Source organism: Saimiri boliviensis, chromosome 3 (assembly GCF_048565385.1).
Source record: "Saimiri boliviensis isolate mSaiBol1 chromosome 3, mSaiBol1.pri, whole genome shotgun sequence".
NCBI classification, from domain to species: Eukaryota; Metazoa; Chordata; class Mammalia; order Primates; family Cebidae; genus Saimiri; species Saimiri boliviensis.
The window spans coordinates 94,589,745-94,612,056 of record NC_133451.1 but is presented as its reverse complement, the minus strand read 5'-3'; the positions used below and the strand labels follow the sequence as shown (position 1 = coordinate 94,612,056).

Here is a 22,312-nt window from a genome sequence, read left to right as displayed (position 1 = left end):
GCTGAGAATCAATAAGTTGGACATCCACTCAGAAACCAAGTTACAAAGATGGTAAATACAAAGACCACAGATGGATAAATTTATAATGAAGGGAAGAAAACAGCCAAAAAAGGCTGAGAATACCCAAGATCAGAACGCTTCTCCCTCAGCAGGCGATCACAGTTCCTCATCAGCAACGGAACAAGGCCTGATGGAGAACTAGTGTGTTTCAATTACAGAAGTAGTCTTCAAAATGTGGATAATGAGAAACTTCTATGAATTAAAAGAACTTGTTCTAACCCAATCCAAAGAAACTAAGAACTTTGAAAAAAGGATTGATGAAATGTTAACAAGAATACACAAGTTAGAGAGGAATATAAGTGAATTGATGGAGCTGAAAAACACAATACGAGAACTTTGTGAAGTATGCACAAGTTTTAACAGCCGAATTGATCAAGCAGAAGAAAGGATATCAGAGGTGGAAGACCAACTCAGTGAAATAAAATGAGAAGACAAGATTAGAGAAAAAAGGATAAAAAGGAACAAGCAAAGTCTCCAAGAAATATGGGACTATGTGAAAAGACCTAATCTACACTTGATAGGTGTACCTGAATGTGACGAAGAGAATGAATCCAAGCTGGAAAATACGCTTCAGGATATTATTCAGCAAAATTTTCCCAATCTAGTAAGGCACGATAATATTCAACTCCAGGTAATACAGAGAACACCACAAAGATATTCCTCAAGAAGAGCAACTCCAAGGCACATAATTGTCAGATTCATCAGGGTTGAAATGAAGGAGAAAATACTAAGGGCAGCTAGAGAGAAAGGTCAGGTTACCAACAAAGGGAAGCCTATCAGACTTACAGCAGATCTCTCAGCAGAAACCCTACAAGCCAGAAGAGAGTGGGGACCAATATTCAACATCCTTAAAGAAAAGAACTTTCAACCAAGAATTTCACATCCAGCCAAACTAAGCTTCATAAGTGAAGGAAAAATAAAGTTTTTTTGTGAATAAACAAGCACTCAGAGATTTCATCACCACCAGGCCTGCTTTACAAGAGCTTCTGAAAGAACCACTACACATAGAAGGGAACAAACAGTATCAGCCTTTCTAAAAAAATACCAAAAGTAAAGAGTATCAATATAATGAAGAACTTACATCAATTAATGGGCAAAACAGCCAGCAAATATTAAATGGCAGTATTAAACTCACATATATCATTATTAATTCTAAATTTAAATTGACTAAATCCCCCAATCCAAAAACAAATAGGCAATTTGGATAAAAAATTAAAACCCATTGGTATGCTGCATTCAGACCCATCTCACATGTAAGGATACACAAAGACTCAAAACAAAGGGATGGAGAAAGATTTACCAACAAAATGGAGAGCAAAAATAAATAAATAAATAAAAAGCATAAGTTACAATTTTTGCCTCTGATAAAATAGTCCTTAAAGCAACAAAGATCAAAAGAAGCAAAGAAGGACATTATATAATGATAAAAGGATCAATGCAACAAGAAGAAGAGCTAAAGATCCTAAACATATATGCACCCAATGCAGGAATACCCAGATATACAAGACTTATAAAGAGACTTAGACTTCCACACAATAATAGTGGGATACTTCAACATTAATATTTGACAGATTAATGTGACAGAAAATTAACAACAATATCCAGGACTTGAACTCAGATCTGCAACAAGTAAACTTAATTAACATTTATAGAACTCTCCACTTTAAAAACACAAAATATACACTCTTATTAATACCACATCATATCAACTTAGAAGTTTAAATGAAATATTGGTTGGCTCCTAGTTTGTTATTCTCTTCCCTCATTTTCTTTCATGTCTCCATTATTAAGCACACTTATAGGCATACCCATATTTAGACTGCATTCTAGCCTGGGCAACTAAAGCAATACCCACCCCCTCACTCCACCCACCCAAAAAAGGGAAAACTAAAAAACAGAAGGAAATAACTTCAACGTCAACAAAAAGGATGTCCACTCAGAGATCCCAACTGAAAGTCACCCACCACAAAGACCACAGGTAGATAAATCCACAAAGAAGGGAAGAAACCAGTGCAAAAAGGATGAAAATACCAAAAATCTGAATACCTCTCCTCCTCCAAGGGATCACAACTCCTCACCAGCAAGGAAACAAAGCTGGATGGAGAATGAGTCTGATAAATTGACAGAAACATGCTTCAGAAGGTGGGTAATAAGAAACTTCTCTGAGCTAAAAGAACATATTCTAACCCAATGCAAAGAAACTAAGATCCTTGACAAAAGATTAGATGAAATGCTAACGAGAGTAAACAGCTTACAGAAGAACATAAATGACTTGATGGAGCTGAAAAACACAATACGAGAACTTCACAAAGCATAGACAAGTTTCAATAGCCAAATCTACCAAGTAGAAGAAAGGATATCAGAGATTGAAGATCAACTCAAGGTAATAAAACAAGAAGGCAAGATTAGAGAAAAAAGGGTGAAAAGAAATGAACAAAGCCTCCATGAAATATGGGATTGTGTGAAAAGAACTAATCTATGTTTGATAGGTGTACCTGAATGTGACAGACAGAATGAATTCAAACTGGAAACACTGTTCAGAATATTATCTGGGAGAACTTCCCCAACCTCCAAGGCAAGTCAACATTCAAGTCCAGGAAATTCTGAGAACAACACAAAGATATTCCTCAAGAAGAACAACCCCAAGGCACATAATCATCAGATTCACCAGGATTGAAATGAAGGAAAAAATGCTAAGGGCAGCCAGAGAGAAAGGTCGGGTCATCCACAAAGGGAAGCCCATCAGACTCACAGCAGATCTCTTGGCAGAAACTGTACAAGCCAGAAGAGAGTTGGGGCCAATATTCAACATTCTTAAAGAAGAGAACTTTCAATATACAATTTCATATCCAGCCAAACTAAGCTTTATAAGTGAAGGAGAAATAAAATCCTTTATGAACAAGAAATTGCTGAGAGATTTCATCACCACCAGACCTGCCTTACAAGAGCTCCTGAAAGAAGCTCTAAAAAGAAAGGAACAACCAGTACCAGCCACTCCAAAAGCATACCAAAGGGTAAAGACCATCAACACAATGAAGAAACTGCATTAACTAACAGTCAAAACAACCAGCTAGCATCAAAATGGCAGGATCAAATTCACACGTAACAGTATTAACCTTAAATGTAAACGGGCTAAATGCCCCAATTAAAAGATGCAGACTGACAAATTGGATAAAAAGTCAAAACGCATCAGTATGCTGTACTCAGGAATCCCATATCACATGCAAGGACACATGTACACTCAAAATAAAGGGATGGAGGAAGATTTACCAAGCAAATGGAGAGAGAGAGAGAGAGAGAGAGAGAGAGAGAGAGAGAGAGAGAGAGAGAAAGCAGTAGCTGCAATCCTCTTCTCTGATAAAATAGACTTTAAACCTACAAAGATCAAAAGAGACAAAGAAGGACATCACATAATGGTAAAAGGATCAATGCAACAAGAAGAGCTAACAATCCTAAATATATACACATACAATACAGGAGCACCCAGATACATAAAGCAAGTTCTTAATGGCCTAAAATGAGACTTAGACTCCCACACAGTAATACTGGGAGACTTTAACACTCCACTGTCCACATTAGACAGATCGACGAGACAGAAAATTAACAAGGATATCCAGGACTTGAACTCAGATCTAGACCAAGCAAACCTAATAGACATCTATAGAATTCTCCACCCCAAATCCATAGAATACACATTTTTCTCCGCACCACATCACACCTACTCTAAAACTGACCACTTAATTGGAAGCAAATCACTCCTCAGCAAATGCAAAAGAATAGAAATCATAACAGTCTCTCAGACAACAGTGCAATCAAGTTAGAAGTCAGAATTCAGAAACTAACTCAGAACCACACAGCTTCATGGAAACTGAACAACTGGCTATTGAATGTTGACTGGATAAACAATGAAATGAAGGCAGAAATAAAGATGTTATTCGATATCAACAAGAATGAAGACACAATGTACTAGAATCTCTGGGACACATTTAAAGCTGTATCTAGAGGAAAGTTAATAGCAATAAAAGCCTATATGAGAAGCAAGGAAAGATCTAAACTCAACACCCTATCATCAAAATTGAAAGAGCTAGAGGAGCCAGATAAAAAAACTCCAAAGCTAGCAGAAGACAAGAAATAACTAAGATCAGAGTAGAACTGAAGAAGATAGAGACACACAAAAAAACTCTTCAAAAAGTCAATAAATCCAGGAGCTGGTTTTTTGAAAAGATCAACAAAATATACTGCTAGCAAGATTAATAAAAAAGAAAGAGAAGGCTCAAGTAGATGCAATAAAAAACAATAAAGGGGATATCACCACCAATTTCACAGAAATACAAACTACCATCAGAGATTACTATAAATAACTCTATGCATATAAACAAGTAAACCTGGGAGAAATGGATAAATTCCTGGTCACTTGCACCCTGCCAAGCCTAAACCAGGAAGTAGTTGAAACCCTGAATAGACCCATAACAATGGCTCAAGTTGAGGCAGCAATTAATAGCCTACCGACCAAGCCCAGATCCAGAGGGGTTCACAGCTGAATTCTTCTAGACATACAAAGAGGACTTGGTACCACTCCTTCTGAAACTATTCCAAAAAATACAAAAAGAGGAAATTCTTCCCAAATCATTTTATGAGACCAACATCATCCTGATACCAAAACCCAGCAGACACTCAACAAAAACAAAAACTTCAGGCCAATATCCATGATGAACATAGATGCAAAAATCTTCAATAAAATACTGACAAACCAGTTGCAACAGCACATCAAAAAGCTTATCCATCATGATCAAGTAGACTTCATCCTGGGGATGCAAGCCTGGTTCAACATACGGAAGTCTATAAACGTAATCCACCACATAAACAGAACTAAAGACAAAACCCACATGATTATCTCAACAGTGCAGAGAAGGCCTTCAACAAAATTCCACAGCCCTTTATGATAAAAACTCTCAATAAACTAGGTATCGATGATACATATCTCAAAATAATAAAAATTATTTATGACAAACCAACAGTAAATATCATAGTGAATGGGCAAAAACTGGAAGCATTCCCTTTGAAATCTGGCACTAGACAAGGATGCCCACTCTTACCACTCCTATTCATTATAGTATTGGAAGTTCTAGCCAGAGCAATCAGGCAAGAAAAAGAAATAAAGGGTATTCAATCAGGAAAGGAGGAAGTCAAATTGTCTCTTTTTTAAGATGGCATGACTGTATATTTACAAGACCCCATCATCTCAGCCCGAAAGCTCCTGAAACTGATAGGTAACTTCAGCAACATCTCAGGATTTAAAATCAATGTGCATAAATCACAAGCATTCCTATACACCAATAACAGAATAAAGAGAACCAAATCAAGAGTGAACTCCCATTCATAATTGCTACAAAGAGAATAAAATACCTAGGAATACAACTAACAAAGGATGTAAAAGACCTCTTCAAGAAGAACTATGAACCACTGCTCAAGGAAATAAGAGAGGACACAAACAGACAGAAAAACATTCCACGTTCATGGTTAGGAAGAATCAATATTGTGAAAATGGCCATACTACCCATAGTAATTTATGGATTCAATGCTGTCCCCATCAAGCTACCTATGACTCTTCACAGAACTGGAAAAAACCACCTTAAACTCCATATAGAACCAAAAGAGAGCCTGCATAGCCAAGACAATCCTAATCAAAAAGAACAAAGCTGGAGGCATCATGCTACCTGACTTCAAAGAATACTACAAGTCTACAGTAATCAAAACAGCATGGTACTGGTACCAAAACAGAGACATAGACCAATGGAACAGAACAGAGGCCTCAGAGGCAACACTACACATCTACAACCATCTGATCTTTGACAAACCTGACAAAAACAAGCAATGGGGAAAGGATTCCCTGTTTAATAAATGGTGTTGAGATAACTGGCTAGCCATGTACTGGACCCCTTCCTGACACCTTAAACTAGAATTAACTCCAGATGGATTAAAGACTTAAATATAAGACCTAACACCATAAAAAACCTGGAAGAAAACCTAGGCAACACCATTCAGGACATAGACATAGGAAAGGACTTCATGACTAAAACACCAAAAGCATTGGCAACAAAAGCCAAAATAGACAAATGGGACCTAATTAAACTCCAGAGCTTCTTCACAGCAAAAGAAACAAACATTAGAGTGAACTAGCAACCAACAGCATGGGAAAAATATTTTGCAATCTATCCATGTGACAAAGGGCTAACATCCAGAGTCTACAAAGAAATAGAAGAGATTTACAAGAAAAAAGCAAACAAACCCATTCAAAAGTGGGCAAAGGACATGAACAGACACCTTTCAAAAGAAGACATATATGAGGCCAAAAAACATATGAAAAAATGCTCATCATCTCTGGTGATTAGAGAAATGCAAATCAAAACCACATTGAGATACCATCTCACGCCAGTTGAAATGGCAATCATTAAAAAATCAGGAGGCCACAGATGCTGGAGAGAATGTAGAGAAATAGGAACACTTTTACACTGTTGATGGGAGTGTAAATTAGTTCAACAATTGTGGAAGACAGTGTGGTGCTTCCTCAAAGACCTAGAAGTAGAAATTCCATTTGACCTAGCAATCCCATTACTGGGTATATACCCAAAGGATTATAAATCATTCTATTTATAACGACACATGCATACGGATGTTCACTGCAGCACTGTTTAAATAGCAAAGACCTGGAAGCAACCCAAATGCCCATTGATGATAGACTGGACAAGGAAAATGTGGCACATATACACCATGGAATACTATGCAGCCAGAAAAAGCGATGAGTTTGTGTCTTTTGTATGAACATAGATGAATCTGGGAACCATCATTCTCAGCAAACTGACACAAGAACAGAAAATCAAACACTGTATGTTCTCACTCATAGGCGGGTGTTCAACAATGGGAACACATGGAGACATAGAGGGGAGCATCACACACTGGGGTCTGTTGTGGGGGACTAGAGGAGGGGCAGTAAATCCATAAATTACTGTGGGCAGTATGGCCATTTTCGCAACAGAGAGGTTGAGGTGTGATAATATGGGAGAAATGCCAGATATAGGTGACAGGAGGATGGAGGCAGCAAGCCACATTGCCATGTATGTAGCTATGCTGCATGATCTGCACATGTACCCCAGAACCTAAAGTACAATTAAAAATACACACACACACACACACACACACACACACACACACACACATACACACACATAAGAATTATCCAACTCCATCCCTACCCCACCACAAACACAAAAACAATGATGGGATATATCAGAAGGTTAAAGGAACCAACTGAAACAGCTCTCAATGGCCAAAGCTAGAACAACTTGAGCAAAAAATAAAGTAGTTTTGGAAGTATAAATATCCATGAGTTCACGTTGATATAAATAAATGATTGTGTAAAATAAATAAATTAGGGAAGCCTCCTGAGTAGAAGGATTCCATATACCTTACAGATTTTGGCCTCAAGGAAGTGAAGGATAAACCCTGACACCCTAAGTGTGGATTATACCCAGTGACTTTCTTCCAAAAACTTCAGCATGAAAAGGTTAGAGCAGGGGGAATATCTTTACAGTGGAGAAACCTGACAAATATTACCTCATCCAGGTGACTGAGGATAACATCCATTAGCACTGATGAGTTATGTTGATAGGACATACCATGACATGATGTGATGTGATAAGAATGGTACTCCACCTCCATGATCTTTCTCACCAGAACCCATAACTTCAGTCTAATAAGAGAAAAATATTAGATAAGTCCCTCTGGAGGGACATTCTATAAAATATCTGACTGGCACTCCTTAACACTGTATTAAAGTCAAAGACAAAGTCATCAAAGACAAGGAAAGTCTAAGAAACTGTCACAGACAAGAAGAGCATAAAGAGATGATGACAAACACAATATGATATGCTAAATGGTACCTTGAAATAGAAAAAGATATAGGTAAAAATGACAGAAATCTAAGTGAATTGTGTAATTTAGTTAATGGTAATATATCAATATTGGTTCATTAATGTGGGCAAATGTACTATAATAATGTAAGATATTAATAACAGAAAAATGTACATGGGGAGTATATGGAAACTGTTCTATGTTTATAACTTTTCATTAAATATAAAACTATTTTAAAATACTAAGTTGATTTTTAAAAAACTTAAAGACTTTCAAATAAGCTTTTTTTTTCTACTTAGAAAAGTTAAGGGAAAAATCCCTACCATTGCAATATTTAATATACAAAACATTAATCATTCTAATTATATTCATTTATCTAGAGAAATAAGTAAATATCTCATAATCATGTCCAAGGGAAAGAAACCTGAAAGAACACATCTCTTAGGAACAATAATCAAGGAAATGAATTAGAATGAGTTGACAAGAGATGAATGCACACTATGTAGTTTGGTTTATGGATGCATCAAATGGTCAGTAGGGACACTAGGAGATGAATTTGCTCTGCTCAAGTTAATGGTGTCATTTAGAGGATATTTGAGTAGCTCCAGAAAAGCTAACTCATCAGAGGAGCTCTGTTTCCATAATTTTCTTATATTTGAAAATTATTTCCTTACTGATGTATTTTATCTTTGCCTATATCTAGACACATTCAAAATGTAGTTTTATTAAAATCATGTCAACTGTGAAGTTTGATTTATTTTGTCAAAGCTGATGTACAAATTGTGTGTGGCAGAGATAGTTCTTATCAAATATTCCTTGTATTCCACTACATTTCTCAGAATTCCTCATAGCTAAGTTGTGACCATGTGGCTAGCTGGGTGAATGATTTGTGAGAGGAAGTCATGTTATTCACTTTGGGGCAGAGGCAGTTAAAAGGACACACCTCTCTCAACCTCTATCTCTCTACTCTCCTGCCATTTGCAACTTCACACGCCACGTTGCTGTGTTTCCAGGTAATGCTAGTACATGATGGGAGCATCCATTAGCCCAAGTTTCTGAGTTAATTGTGTTGAAAAGACACCTCTCTTTACATCCTGCCAACCTCTGTAGATCATGTAATATATATTTCATACTGTACGATGTCCTAAGTCACTGGAGTTTGTTGCTATATTGGTGTTAATTATTCTACAACTTGCAATGTAAATTGCATATATGTTAAGAAACAAATATTGCATTTTAGATGGTCTTGTTATAGGTAGTCTAACTTTTGAGATTACCATAAGGATTGCTTGCCACAGATCCAAAATCACAGTACTTTATCCTAACTAAAACATCTAATTTAAAAAGGAACACGTCTAGAAGTGTTGACTGGAAATAGTTTTGACTGTAGGACCCATTTGGGAAAGAAATGGATACTTGCAAACTAGGAAAAATGACAATTCAAAATATTGGAAGAATGAGGATTTTGGCAATAGGTTAAGATTCATCAGATAGTATTTCAGGAAATGCTGCATCTCAGGTAGAGGGGTGATACATCACAGCTACCACTTGGTCTGTGACTTTCAGGAATGTTTTCTTCAGGATGAAGAAACCACAGCTTTTGCAACTCATGTTAACTACCTGAGGTAGGGAGAGATGAGTGTTGACTGAATGTAAAGTACTTTGAGGATTGAGTATAACATGCTTTGTATAATTTTCATAAAATATACAGATATGAACAGACAACATAAATTCACACTCTGAATGCAAAGGTCTTGCAGACCAGCTTGGGATACATTGCCATTAGTCATTATCATTACAGTCAATAACTTTTATGGACTGAATTCTTCAAGAGCTACCTTTCATTCATGTACTCATGCTTGATATATGTGTTGTTATGTTTTTTTATTTCTCCTGGTAACATTTTATTTTTAATTTTGGGGGTGCATAGTAGGTATATATATTTAAGGGGTACATTAAATATTTTATTATAGGTATGCATTGCATAATAATCACATCAGGTTAAATGTGGTATCCATCACCTCATATTCATAATTTCTTTGTGTTATAAACATTCCAGTTATAGTCTTTTAGTTATTTTGAAATGTACAATTATTGTTGATAGTAGTCATCCAGTTGTGCTAATAAATACTGGATTTTATTCATTTTATTTAACTATATCTTTTTATCCATCAATCATCCCCACTTTCGCCATCCCAACTACCCTCCCCAGTCTCTGGTAAACATTTTTTTCCTATCTCCATGCATTCAATTATATTTTTTTAATATACATTAAGTTCTGGGATACATATGCAGAATGTGTAGGTTTGTTACATAGGTATACACTTGCCATGGTGTTTTGCTGCACCCATCAACCTGTCATCTACATTAGGTATTTCTCCAAATGCTATCCTTCCCCTCCCCCACATTCCCAACAAGCCCTGGTGTGCGATGTTCCCCTCCTTGTGTCCATGTGTTCTCATTTTTCAACTCCCACTTCTGGGAGAGAACATGCAGTGTTTGGTTTTCTGTTGTGTTAGTTTGCTGAGAATGATAATTTCTAGCTTCATCCATGTTCCAGCAAAGGACATGAACTTATCGTTTTTTTATGGCTGCATAGTATTCCATGGGGTATAAAGAATTCAGGAGTAACTAAAGTTATTTTAAGAAAATATATATATATAAAATATATATTTTCTTAAAATAACTTTAGTTACTCCTGAATTCTTATGGATTTTTATAGCTTTGCTTGTGGCCCATCAGTCTGCTTCTCTCTTACTGCCTTCTAGGGCTCTGAATATCTCTCACTTCATCTCTAACCCTTCAGCCCTCTCTCTCCATTTCACTACTCCACACTCAGTTGCAGCTCCAACAGCAAACTGTAACATGATATGATTAAACTAGCATTCAGATTATTTCCTCATCTTGCTTTTACCATTGAAAGACTGAGGGAAGAAAATGTCGTAGGGATTTAAAATCAAATCAGTACTTGTATTAGAGTTCACCAGAGAAACAGAACCAATAGGATGGACATACGTTATATAGAAATAGATTAATTATAAGGAACTGACTTTTGCAATTATAGAGACTGGTAATCCCCAAATCTGTAGCTGGCAAGCAAGAGACCCGGGAAAGCCAGTGGTGTCATTTTGATCTAAGTCCAAAGGCCTGAGAACCAGGAGAGCCCATGATATAGTTCTAGTCTAAAGGTTAGCAGAAGGAAATACAGAAAGCTGATGCTTCAGTTCAAGACCAAAGGCAGGAAAACACAGACATTCCAGTTCAAGGTAAGGTTCCAGTTTTGTTCTACTCAGGCTTTCAACTCATTGGTTGAAACTCACCCATATTTGGGAAAGCAATCTGCTTTGCTCAGTCTACAAATTTAAATGTTAATCTCATTCAAATCATCCCCACAGAAACAAAATATCTGGGCATCCTGTGTCCCAGTCAAGTAGGTACATAAAATTAACCATTGCAATATTTGTGAGAGTCAATAAAACTGTAGCAATAAGGCAGTCAAAGAGCAGAGTGAAGGACAGTGTTAAAAAGTTAAATACAGGATAGCCATACCTAATTTTAGCTTGATCTATAAAAACTAGAATTTGACATTTTATTTTTCTGTATTCTTAGAGGTGTTTTAGTCTATCTGCATAAAACACAGGTGAAACTGAATTTGGACCCAAAATTCTATCTGAACTGAATCCTTTGTGATGTTTAGCAATGATTTTACACAGAAAGATTGTCTGACAGATTTGTAGTGGGACAACTGTTAGAGAATATACTAAAAAAGGTTAAGTGTGCCTTTTCTAAGTATTAGATATAATCAATCTAGTGCCATGTTAAAGCATGTAAGCTAGAGCTACAGTACCTGGGTTCAAATCCCAGCTCTACTTATTACCAAATTTGTGACCTTGGGCAATCACTTAAACACTCTGTGCTTCAGTTTCCTCATCTGTAAAACACAGATAACAGGACCGAGCTGTTATCATAAAGCTGAAAAAAACAGATGCTAGTACATAGCAAGTTCTATGTAACTTTTTGCTAATTTAATTTTGGGCTTTTTACAAACATATTCTTTTTTCCAAAGTACTTAACTACTATCTGATATTTCACTGGTGAATGACTCTGCGGGTAAAGTTAGAATTTTAAAGAAGGGCAGATAATAAAGAACACTCCCTCCCTTGTTTATCACTTTCAAATGTGAGCTCATGAAAGCAGTGACTTGTCTGTCTTATATTACTGTAAATGTAACAATATCCAACAAATAGTACATTCCCAATAATTTTAGGAATAGTTTATTCTTTTTATACAACAGAAGAATGAATATATATATATATATATATATACACACACATACATGTATACACACAGACACACACAGAGTTGGGGGAGAGAGACAGCATCTACCTGCAGGCAGTTACTGCTCGGAGCATGGAAGATACAATGATGAAAACATACTCATTAAAATTTACACTTCTGTAGGAGAGATATTTAACCAATATCCCTATACATATAGTTACTATGGAACTATAAAGTCTGATATGTCCTCATCAAATTTATAGTCTAATAAAGGAAACCTTCTAGATTTAAATTAATATATTAATTATTATATATTAATACCGGATTAGAAGTGTTACGAAGATACCACAAGAGAAGGAAAAACTAATATTAAATGTATGTTTTACTTACATAACATGTGACATTGAATGTGGTGTGACAAACGTATTTATTTCTTGTAACCAGACTTCAATTAAATTTTATTTTACTGATTTAAAAAACTGCAGCATTTATCACTTTCTGAAATTACCTTGTGTGTTTATTCATTTTTTATCTCCACCACAACAATTAATACAATGTAAGCACCAGAAAGGGTTATTAACATTTGCTCAATGTTGCTAAATTCAATCTTTGCCTACTAAATGACTACAACTTAAATTTTTCTGAGACTCAAAAAACTCCATTGACTTAATAAGCTGAAAACAGACAAAAATAAAGCATAGTACATATATTCATTCCCTGTCTGAGAGAATGTTAGAGTTTAACCTGCTTAAGGAGAAAATTTGATGAAAATTGTTTCCTACATTTGTTTTGAAAGCCATATACAGTAGAAAAGAGAGAAAAATTCATGTATAATATAGTTTCTTAAAATTAGAAAGAAATGACTTAAGCATTAAAATAATTCACTTTCAAAGTGTTCAAAATATTAAAATGTATTTACGGAAAGTTTTAAAATGGTGATAATATTAAAAACATCACCAAAGCTTTACAAATCCCAAAGGCCTTTCATGCATATAATTTGGACCTTACAACAATCTGATGTTTCATGAAGTAGATTTTAGAGAGGAGTAAAAATACAAAGCTTCCTCCTTTCTCCCTCCCTCTCCAACAATTCCTGTCACATCAGATGTAGACTGAGTGCTTGCTAAATATTTGGGAATTATTATGATAATAGTATGGTGATGAGAATGATATTTTATTCAGAGGCATTGTATGGCCATCAGGTTGGAATGTCAAGAAAAGAAGAAAGGAGAAGATTAGAGGTGAGGACCTGGCTCCCTCCATGAATACTTACTATTAAATTTAGATCAGTCTGGCTCATCTTGTCCTGATAAAAAATCCATTCACTTTCTCTTCCACTTTTACAGTCTATGCTAAAATTGGAAAGAATCATTCAAATCATTACAGAATTCAAGAAGTGAGACTATAAAATTAGTAGGTTGTTATTAGTTATTAGTAGCCATCTTTTGGAGGCTATTTGATGGCTTCACAGTTCACTAACTCTTCAAGTTGTTAGCCTCAGTTTCTCAAAATGTAAACTAAGCAGAAATTCCTCATAGGGTGGTGGAGAATATGGAATGAGAGGGTGTGCATAAAGCATCTAACCCAATCTGGCATGTAATAGGCCCTAAACAAACGTTCAGCGCCCAGTGCTGCTCCCCACTCCCACAGTGCTATTGTAGTTGCACTGTGGCTTATTTAGCAACGTGGTCCCATACTGCAATAATGAACCAGATTGCTTGGATAATTGGCATTCTCTCCTTCAAATGCAAGATTGACAGGTTCAATAAAAGTCTGTGCAGTTACCCATTCTTATAATAGAGAGTTCTCATTAAAGAAATGGATTAATTGGCTTATTGATATTTTACCAGGAGCCAAATATGAATAAGTGAACTCAGCAATACTGATAAAAGAAAATTAAACACTAATAAAGGGAGAAATGTTCTTGCTTAGGCTGAAATCTCAGCCACAGGCTCAAATCGGGGATCTGAGTTTATGATTTATCAGGGTGAATGGACATTAATGTCTGACAGATAAAGATGCTCTGATTGTTTTTCCCTGACAGTTCACTTTTTCCCAAAGACACTCATACTATCTGGAGACTGAATGTTGTCCCCTCCTCTAGATTTTCATGAGGGATTCCAAACTGCATGTCAGGAAATGTGTTTCTAAAATAACATCATGCTTCACTCTTGTTTCCACAAACAGCTAATAAGACATATTTGGGACAAACTAAATTAGAGCAAAATATTCATCAGAATTGTCCCCAAAGTATCATAGAGCTCATGCTTCATTAGAAAATTTTTTCTTAATCTCTCTCTTCTCACAATAAATCATCTTTCTAATATTTGGAAAGGCTTATTATTATGATGACTATTTTTTAAAGAGAAATATATAAATATGCACATACAAATATACATACGCATGTTGCTAAATAAAAAATTTGATTATCCTCTCTTAGTTGAGCCTCTAATGTAGCTGTCTACTACCTCATCTGTGAAAATCTTTCTTTTAATTTGCATCCAGGTTAATAGTTTTCTTGGTTTTCTTCCTACCTCAAATGCTGCTCATTGTTGGCCTTTTCTGTTGATTCTACCTATAACCACTACTTCCAAATTTTGGAACACAGTAGACATTTCAAATTTAATGTGTCTCAAGCCAAACTCTTGATTCTTCCTAACAAACCATTTCTTCATGTAGTCTTCCCATCTCAATAAATGGCAATTAATTCCATTCTCTGCTTCTGGCAACATACTTAGAAATATCAGTAACTCCTCACTTTCTTTTATATTCCACTACTAAAGCCAGTAAATCCTCTTGCCTATACTATAAAACAATGGCATATTTCAAACCTAACCACTTCTGATTGCCTTTGCTGCTGCCATCCTAGTGCAAACTATCATCTTTTTATCATCTATCATCAGAACATGGGAGTAGCTGCCAGTCAGGTCTTATCTGTCCTTCTTGCCCTTTACAGTCTGTGATCAATATAGCTGTGACTCTGATCAATATAGCTGTGACTCTGATCAATTTAAATCATATGATACTTGATATGGTTTGGCTCTGTGTCCCCACTCAAATCTCATCTTGGCTTGTAATCCCCATAATTCCCACATGTCCAGGTTAGGACCTGGTGAGAGGTGATTGGATCATGGGGGCAGTTTCCCCCCATGAAGTTCTTGTGGGAGTGAATGAGTTCTCACAAGGTCTGATGATGCTATAAGTGTTTGGCAATTCCTCTTTCTCTCCTTTCACCTGCAGCCGTGTAAGACATTCCTGCTTCTCCTTCGTCAGTAAGTTTCCTGGGGTCTCCGCAGTCATGTTGAACTGTGAGTGAATTAAACGTTACCCAGTCTCAGGCAGTTCTTCAGAGCAGTGTGAAAACAGACTAATATAATAGCTCTTAGAATTCTCTAATGGCTTTCTCCAAAATATAAAATTCTCATTATTGCCTACAGATCTGGCCTACTTATCTTTCTGACACCATCTATTACTATTTCCTTTCTTTCGCATTTATTTTGTTTCAGTAACATTGGCCAACTGGCTCTTTTGTGGTAGGATGTCCACATCCTACCAGAGCCTTTGCCCTGCTGTGCCATTTTCTCTTATTGGAATACCTGTTCACAAATGCATATGACTTTCTCTTTCATAGGTTTAGGTTGTTACCAAAAATGACTCCCCCAACTACTTGCTTCAAAACGGTTCCCCCTCCCAACTTCTTTCACAAACTACTTTACACAATGTGGTTCTTTCTATTTCTCCTGGTCTTAAACATTAATTTCCACTGGTCACATTATATGTCTTTATTTATTTATAGTCTCATTTCCCATTAGGGTTGGATTTTTGGTCTGTTCTGAATTTCCAGTATTTAGAACAATGCTTGGCACCTAATAGATAGTCAACAGATATTTGTCGAATCAGTCAATCTATTTGCTAAATTAAAATTGAAGACTGTTTTATGGCTCAAGTGAGACTTGATTAAATTATGTAGAACAAACCCGGTGCCATCTATTTTCTTTTATATTGTATGTTTTAGAGGCAGAATAAGTCAGTCATAATCTTTAATTTCTCACATCCATATATCACAAGGAGAGTGTTGGCATATAAGGAGAAATGAAAAAGAAATTATATTTCTCAGGCTCAGAGCTACAATATTTGAAGAATATTCCTTTTTTATTTTTATAATACAGGTCTGATTCTTTTCATATGCCTGGAGAGGCCTTTTATACAAATTTAAAGTAAAAACCATTTCATAATACTAGTAGAATTTACACTGGATTATATTAAATACCTTTTTTTAATTTTTAGGCATCAAGAATGATGGAAATTCAAAGCCAATTAATTGAGAAGAATTTCCAGGAACCATATTTTTCCAAGAAATTTTAATTCATTTGCCTTTGCATATTTTCATTCTGAAAGGACAATGCCATTGTGTTTATTTCATGAGGGCCACACTCTACAGCTATGGTGTCAATACTGATTGCTATAATAACCATTTGTGACTAATTTTGCGTTCTCTGAAACTGCATTTCCTTTTGACCAGCAGGCGTGAAAATGACGGCTCTAGACTACCCTGCTCTACACAAGCTAATTGGTTTGAAAGAAGCCAGAAGAAAAATGAAAGAACTAAAGTTTAGAAGATTTCTGAGAAATCATAACTCTAAGAATTATAAAAACTTAGGTTTCCAAGGGGGTTTAAAGACCATTTAGCTACCACAGGCAAGGATGTGACTCTTAATAGGATCCTGGAGACTGCCAGCATCTGATGCAAAGGTATAAAAGATGATAATTTACCTATTTAGAATAAGATACTGTTTCAACCTTAAAAAATTATTAATGATGTTCTAAAGCTCTCTACTTGAAAAAGAACTTTAAGTACATGTACATTATTTTCCTCTCTTACTTTCATAAATTGCCTTGTTAGCTGTGGGTACTGAATTAATTTTAATGCAATGAGCATAAAAATCATTACCTACTGAGGCAATAAGTAATCAACTTCATATCATTACTTGTCCTCATTCCATGATTGCATTCACAGCAGCTATGGCATTTGGTACAATGAAGATAAAAGCAAAGATATTATAAATTCTTCTGAACTATATAGTTGTTATATCTAAATTTTCCACCCAGCTCTGTTCCATGTATCTGAGATGGGAACAATGGGAAATAGACTAATAGACTTAAAGTATAGATAGAGTGCCTTACCCTGGCTCTAAAGAATATTTTCCCAAAAGTGAGAATAAATAGACATTAAAATAAATACTGCAAGATAAATCTCATTTGAGAATAAAATTATGATATCTCCTGAAAACGCGAAGATTCCCTTCTGCCTGGGAAAATGAGATGTGGCTTTTCAGAGTTTAGCTGTTGCTAGGACAAAGTGCCCTCTAAGGTTTATCAAAAGAGTCATTATTCATAGAACAATTTTTAACAATAAATTATTTTTTAAATACCAATTTTTCAACTGAAGGAAGTTATGAAGTAAAGGAGTAAACAGACTTTGGAATAAGAAGTATAACAAATGTCTACATTATGAAAAATGTGTGTCTCCTGTTTTTGTGAGAATATAGCATTTCTGAGATAAAAAAACCTGAATGATGAATATAATACATTATGCTTATTCAAGAAATGGAAACACAGATCACACACTATATTCATCTTACAAAACCTCTATTTTGTTGAACTTTAGGGCTAATTTCTCTTTCGGTGACGTAAATTGATAATGCAATAATCTGTTTATGTGTCTGAGTTGTAAATAATGTTCAAGGACTATTCAGATATTTTACACGTCTTGCTTTTCCCAGTGATGCCTGCTCCTTCCCCGCTGCCATCTCACCGCCAAATGATTGTACTGCTATGGAGTCTAGCTCTACATCATCCCAAACCTTTCTGCTTCTGCTTCCTACTCTGCTAAGGCAGAGTAATGAATGAGAACCCAGGAAAACTTTTTAAAAAACTATATTCTGTGTGTATGGAAAGAGTATGTATACACACTGGTAGCTATTCTAGTAACTTTGTGAAAATATAAATCATTTACTACGTAGCAAAACACTGAGAGAACAGCAACTGTGACATCTGAGAATGGTTATTTCTGAGAAATACAAATGGGGTTTTTACTTGACTCTGTTAAACCAAACTTAAACTATTTCTGGGAGAAAGAGCTTACTTTAAGCAGTCTCACACACTGGGCTTAGTGGATGGGAGAAATGTCTTTCCTAAAGGTCATTCTACTGATGTATAGCCTAAAGACAGTTTTCCTAAATAATATCATACAATTAATAAAATTAATTTGGGAAAATTATGTTTACAGTTTTTTTCTATTTGAATCTAGCTATATCATACATGTTGGATTAAGCATATATAAATATGTGTGTGTGTGTGTGTGTGTGTATATATATATATATAAAACCTGTGTAAACTGTGTAAATAATTAAAAATCAAATAATTTCTTAGAGTAAGAGTAGGCAAAAATACTACAAACAACTAGATTTTTAAGTACTTAGCATTAAGTTGTGTATGAGCTCTTTGGGGCTTTACAAACATTTCTTAGAATGTATTTTACCAAAATCTCATATAAAATGTTAAGTTTTCTTTTAATACATGTGTAGTCTTTTATAGGTCATTATCATAAGTTACAGAATAATATGCATTTTATGAAAAAAGTCAGTAACAAGATTGTTTTCTGGTGTAAGAAGTTGGAGTTTACCTACTCTGCCTTCTTCACACAACTGCATATCCCATTCCTTTCACCATATGCATCCTTCACCTTTCCAGATTAAGTTCTTCTTATTTATAATCCTGTTTATGAGTTTTCTTCTGCTTCACGCAAATTCCACCTGATTTCAATTGTTCCAATTATGACAATGCCTTCTAATCACAAGTGAGAGAATTCAGAAAGAACCTTTGCTGATGGGGTAAGACAAGAAAGTCACAAGGGGTCAGTGGACTTTCAGGAAGAGGGCAGGGTCAAGGAAAGCAATGTCAAAGCTTGTGCCAAAAGATGTCTAAAAGAAATCTTCTAGATCTGATATATGGTTGATTCTTTATGGCCTTTGACAGAGCAGCTTAGTAGTGAACTAACTGCAAAGCATATACGTGTACATATATATATGTACATATATACATATATATATACACATACATATATATATATACGTACATATATATATAGTCTTTAAACAGTGCAAAACTATGTCTATGTAAAGCATGTACATATATATTCTTGAAACATGTTTGTTCAGGGAAGAGGTAGTATAATAGGAGAGATTAATGATGTAAGAAAAGAGAAGGTATGATTGATAATGAAGTCTAAATTTGATATGAATAACAATAAGCCAACAGAAAATAAGGTAAATGCAATATCATTTTTGTAGGACTTCTATATATTTTATAATTTCACATTTATTTCATCAAATCCTAAAGTGCTCTATAAGGAATTATTTGTTTCCAAGGATGCAAACTTAGTTTTTGATGTAGTTAGGTTTAAAATCCAGGCATGACTGAATCCCAAGACCTTGGAGTAAAAGAAAATGGAAAATTTGACAATAAAGCAAAGAAATTTAAGGGAGTTTACATAACATGTTTACAGCTGCAGAGTTAGGGTCATGTTAGAGTTAGAGTTAGAGTTATGGTCATGAGGACATGGAGAAGAGAAAAATTCTGTGATAGCTAGAGTTTTGAAAGACATTCCTAAGTAGTTTCAAGCACATAACTGACACATAAATTTATAATGCATGCAGTCAAGTGCAGTTATGTGACTTATTCTAATTTCTTCAATTCTAACAGAACAGAACACCAATATTGAATAAAGGCCAGAATTTCAAAATTCATACTAGTTGGGCCTGTTAAAATATATGCTGAAGACAGCAGTAGGGCTGTCTATGAAGTCTCTGAAACTAAACTTTAAAAAAATTCTAAGTTTAGGACATATGACCAATTATTTTATTTACCATATGGAACGTAGTTAAGCATATGATTGGGAAAGTGAAATCGGACAAGTCTTTAAATTGAACACTGACCTTCTGCACCATCAATGAGAAAAATACATGCTGAATATTACATAGGCAAATCAGAATATGTTGCCATTTAAACTCAATTATGTAACACTGATATATACTGAATTAAATGGAACAATCTACTTGTAAAGTACTGGGAAGGGAATGCCAAGAATGAGAGAAATAAAGGGCCAAGAAGAGTGAATGTTTACTAAACACAAAACCTAATTTCTGAGTAATTGGTTCTCAATATTAGCCAGTCAATTATTGCTTTATATTAGGGATATTGTAAGTCCTTCAACACCTACCCCTCCACACCTGCATTTCACACCCAAGTCCTTGACTATGTGAAAAAGATCAGGGCCTATATCAGATACTGGAGGGCATCAAAATCTCTCTCTCTCTCTCTCTCTCTCTCTCACACACACACACACACACGCACACACACACACACACACACACACACACACACACACACTTGGGCCCACTGTCCACAGGGAAAAAGAGCAGTGTAGGAATAGATTAAGGAGAGCCTGATGCCACAGGAAACCCATCCCACAAATGAGCAATAGAAAAATTTCCAATCAGGAGTGTTCCTGAAAAGCCAGTTAGAGAATGTGCATGGAAAGTTAATTTTCCCATTTCATAACTTTTCGTGAATATTTATAATTAACAACAGCTTATTAATATTTAAACCAAACTACTAGGGAACATAGTAGTGAAAGGAAAAGGCTAATTTCTGGATATTGTTTCTAAGATAAATGAACACCTGTCTCAAATTCCATAGCTGATAAACAGAGGAGAATGTACTTTTTCTTGTCTATTTACACAATGATGTAATGATTTTGTTAAGGGTTTTAAACGGATGGGGATGGATGGAGTGACAGATTTGAGCTAATACAAGGGAATATTATATTGTTTGCTTAAAATACAGATTAGTCTTGTATACTTTATCTTAAATCTCAAAGTACCTCAATCTGAGGCCAGGTTCCAGTTTGTTTTCGTGTACTTTTTATTTAAGAGATAAGTTTCTGAAGCATTGAATCAATCATCAGTGTCACTGTTTGCTATTTGAAATGCCCTGGGCTTTGCTTATGAATTATGCTAAGCAAATCATTGTTCGTGCCCAGTTGTGAATTTACTTATCAAATCTTCTGCCCATTTTCCATCCACTTTTCATTTTAATTGTCTCAGGTGACATTGTTAGAAATCGAAAAATGAGTAGTTATTTGAAGGGCTTTATGGATTATAGAAATATACAATATTATCATCCAGTAATAGCACTGAAAACATAAATGAAGTACAGATATTAATTACATAACTTTATCAAAACATGAAAGCTATTCTTTCATAATAAAGAGGCTCTTTTCATAGACTGTATATGAATTATTAACTTCTCAAAGAAAAAAGCATGAAGCAGTGTAAGAAATTTATAAGGCTCCCTTCTTCTCCTACTCTCCTTCTTCTCTTTTCTTTCTCTTCCTCCCCTCCTTCCTCATTCTTCTTTTCATTCTCATCCTCCTCCTTCGCATAGCTGGCAAGATGACATGGCTACCACTTAGCATATGAACACTTGCTAATGCCTTTGTGTTTTCTCTGCACTTTCCTAAAATCATAATTGACATTCTCCTTCTACCCACTTTATTCAGTGGTGACCCAACTCACTGTAGTGTAACTTCCTGTGAAATTCTGAAATGAGCAATGTTTCATTGATGGGGGATTAGGAAGAATTGAACAAATCAGTAAATTAGTTGAGAGCAAATATGTTGGAATTGAAAATAGATATCTCTTCAGTAGAAGCATAATCCACTGGTAGATTGTAAAACTCACACTTAAAGATATCTGCTCCTTTAAACCATTCTGAAACAATAGTTCATGAAATATTTGAATGCACATGTGATGATCTTAGATTTATCAGAATCTAAGTCATATAACATTGAGGTAATACAGATAATTTTAAAGAAACAATAAAGTATTTTAGTAGCATGAGATTCCATTTTTCTCCATCAGGTTTATATACACTCTTTAAAAGACTTAACTAACAGTATTTAGAATAGATAATGTCAACATCCAGTTATCCAGCATACCTT

The 22,312-nt window shown here is 35.3% G+C and overlaps 1 protein-coding gene across 5 annotated transcripts in view; it reads right to left on the bottom strand.

The window, feature by feature from the left end:
* Nucleotides 1–22,312, bottom strand: part of BANK1 (B cell scaffold protein with ankyrin repeats 1) — a 311,287-nt gene that overhangs the window by 166,599 nt on the left and 122,376 nt on the right. The gene's annotated exons all lie outside the window — the stretch shown is intronic.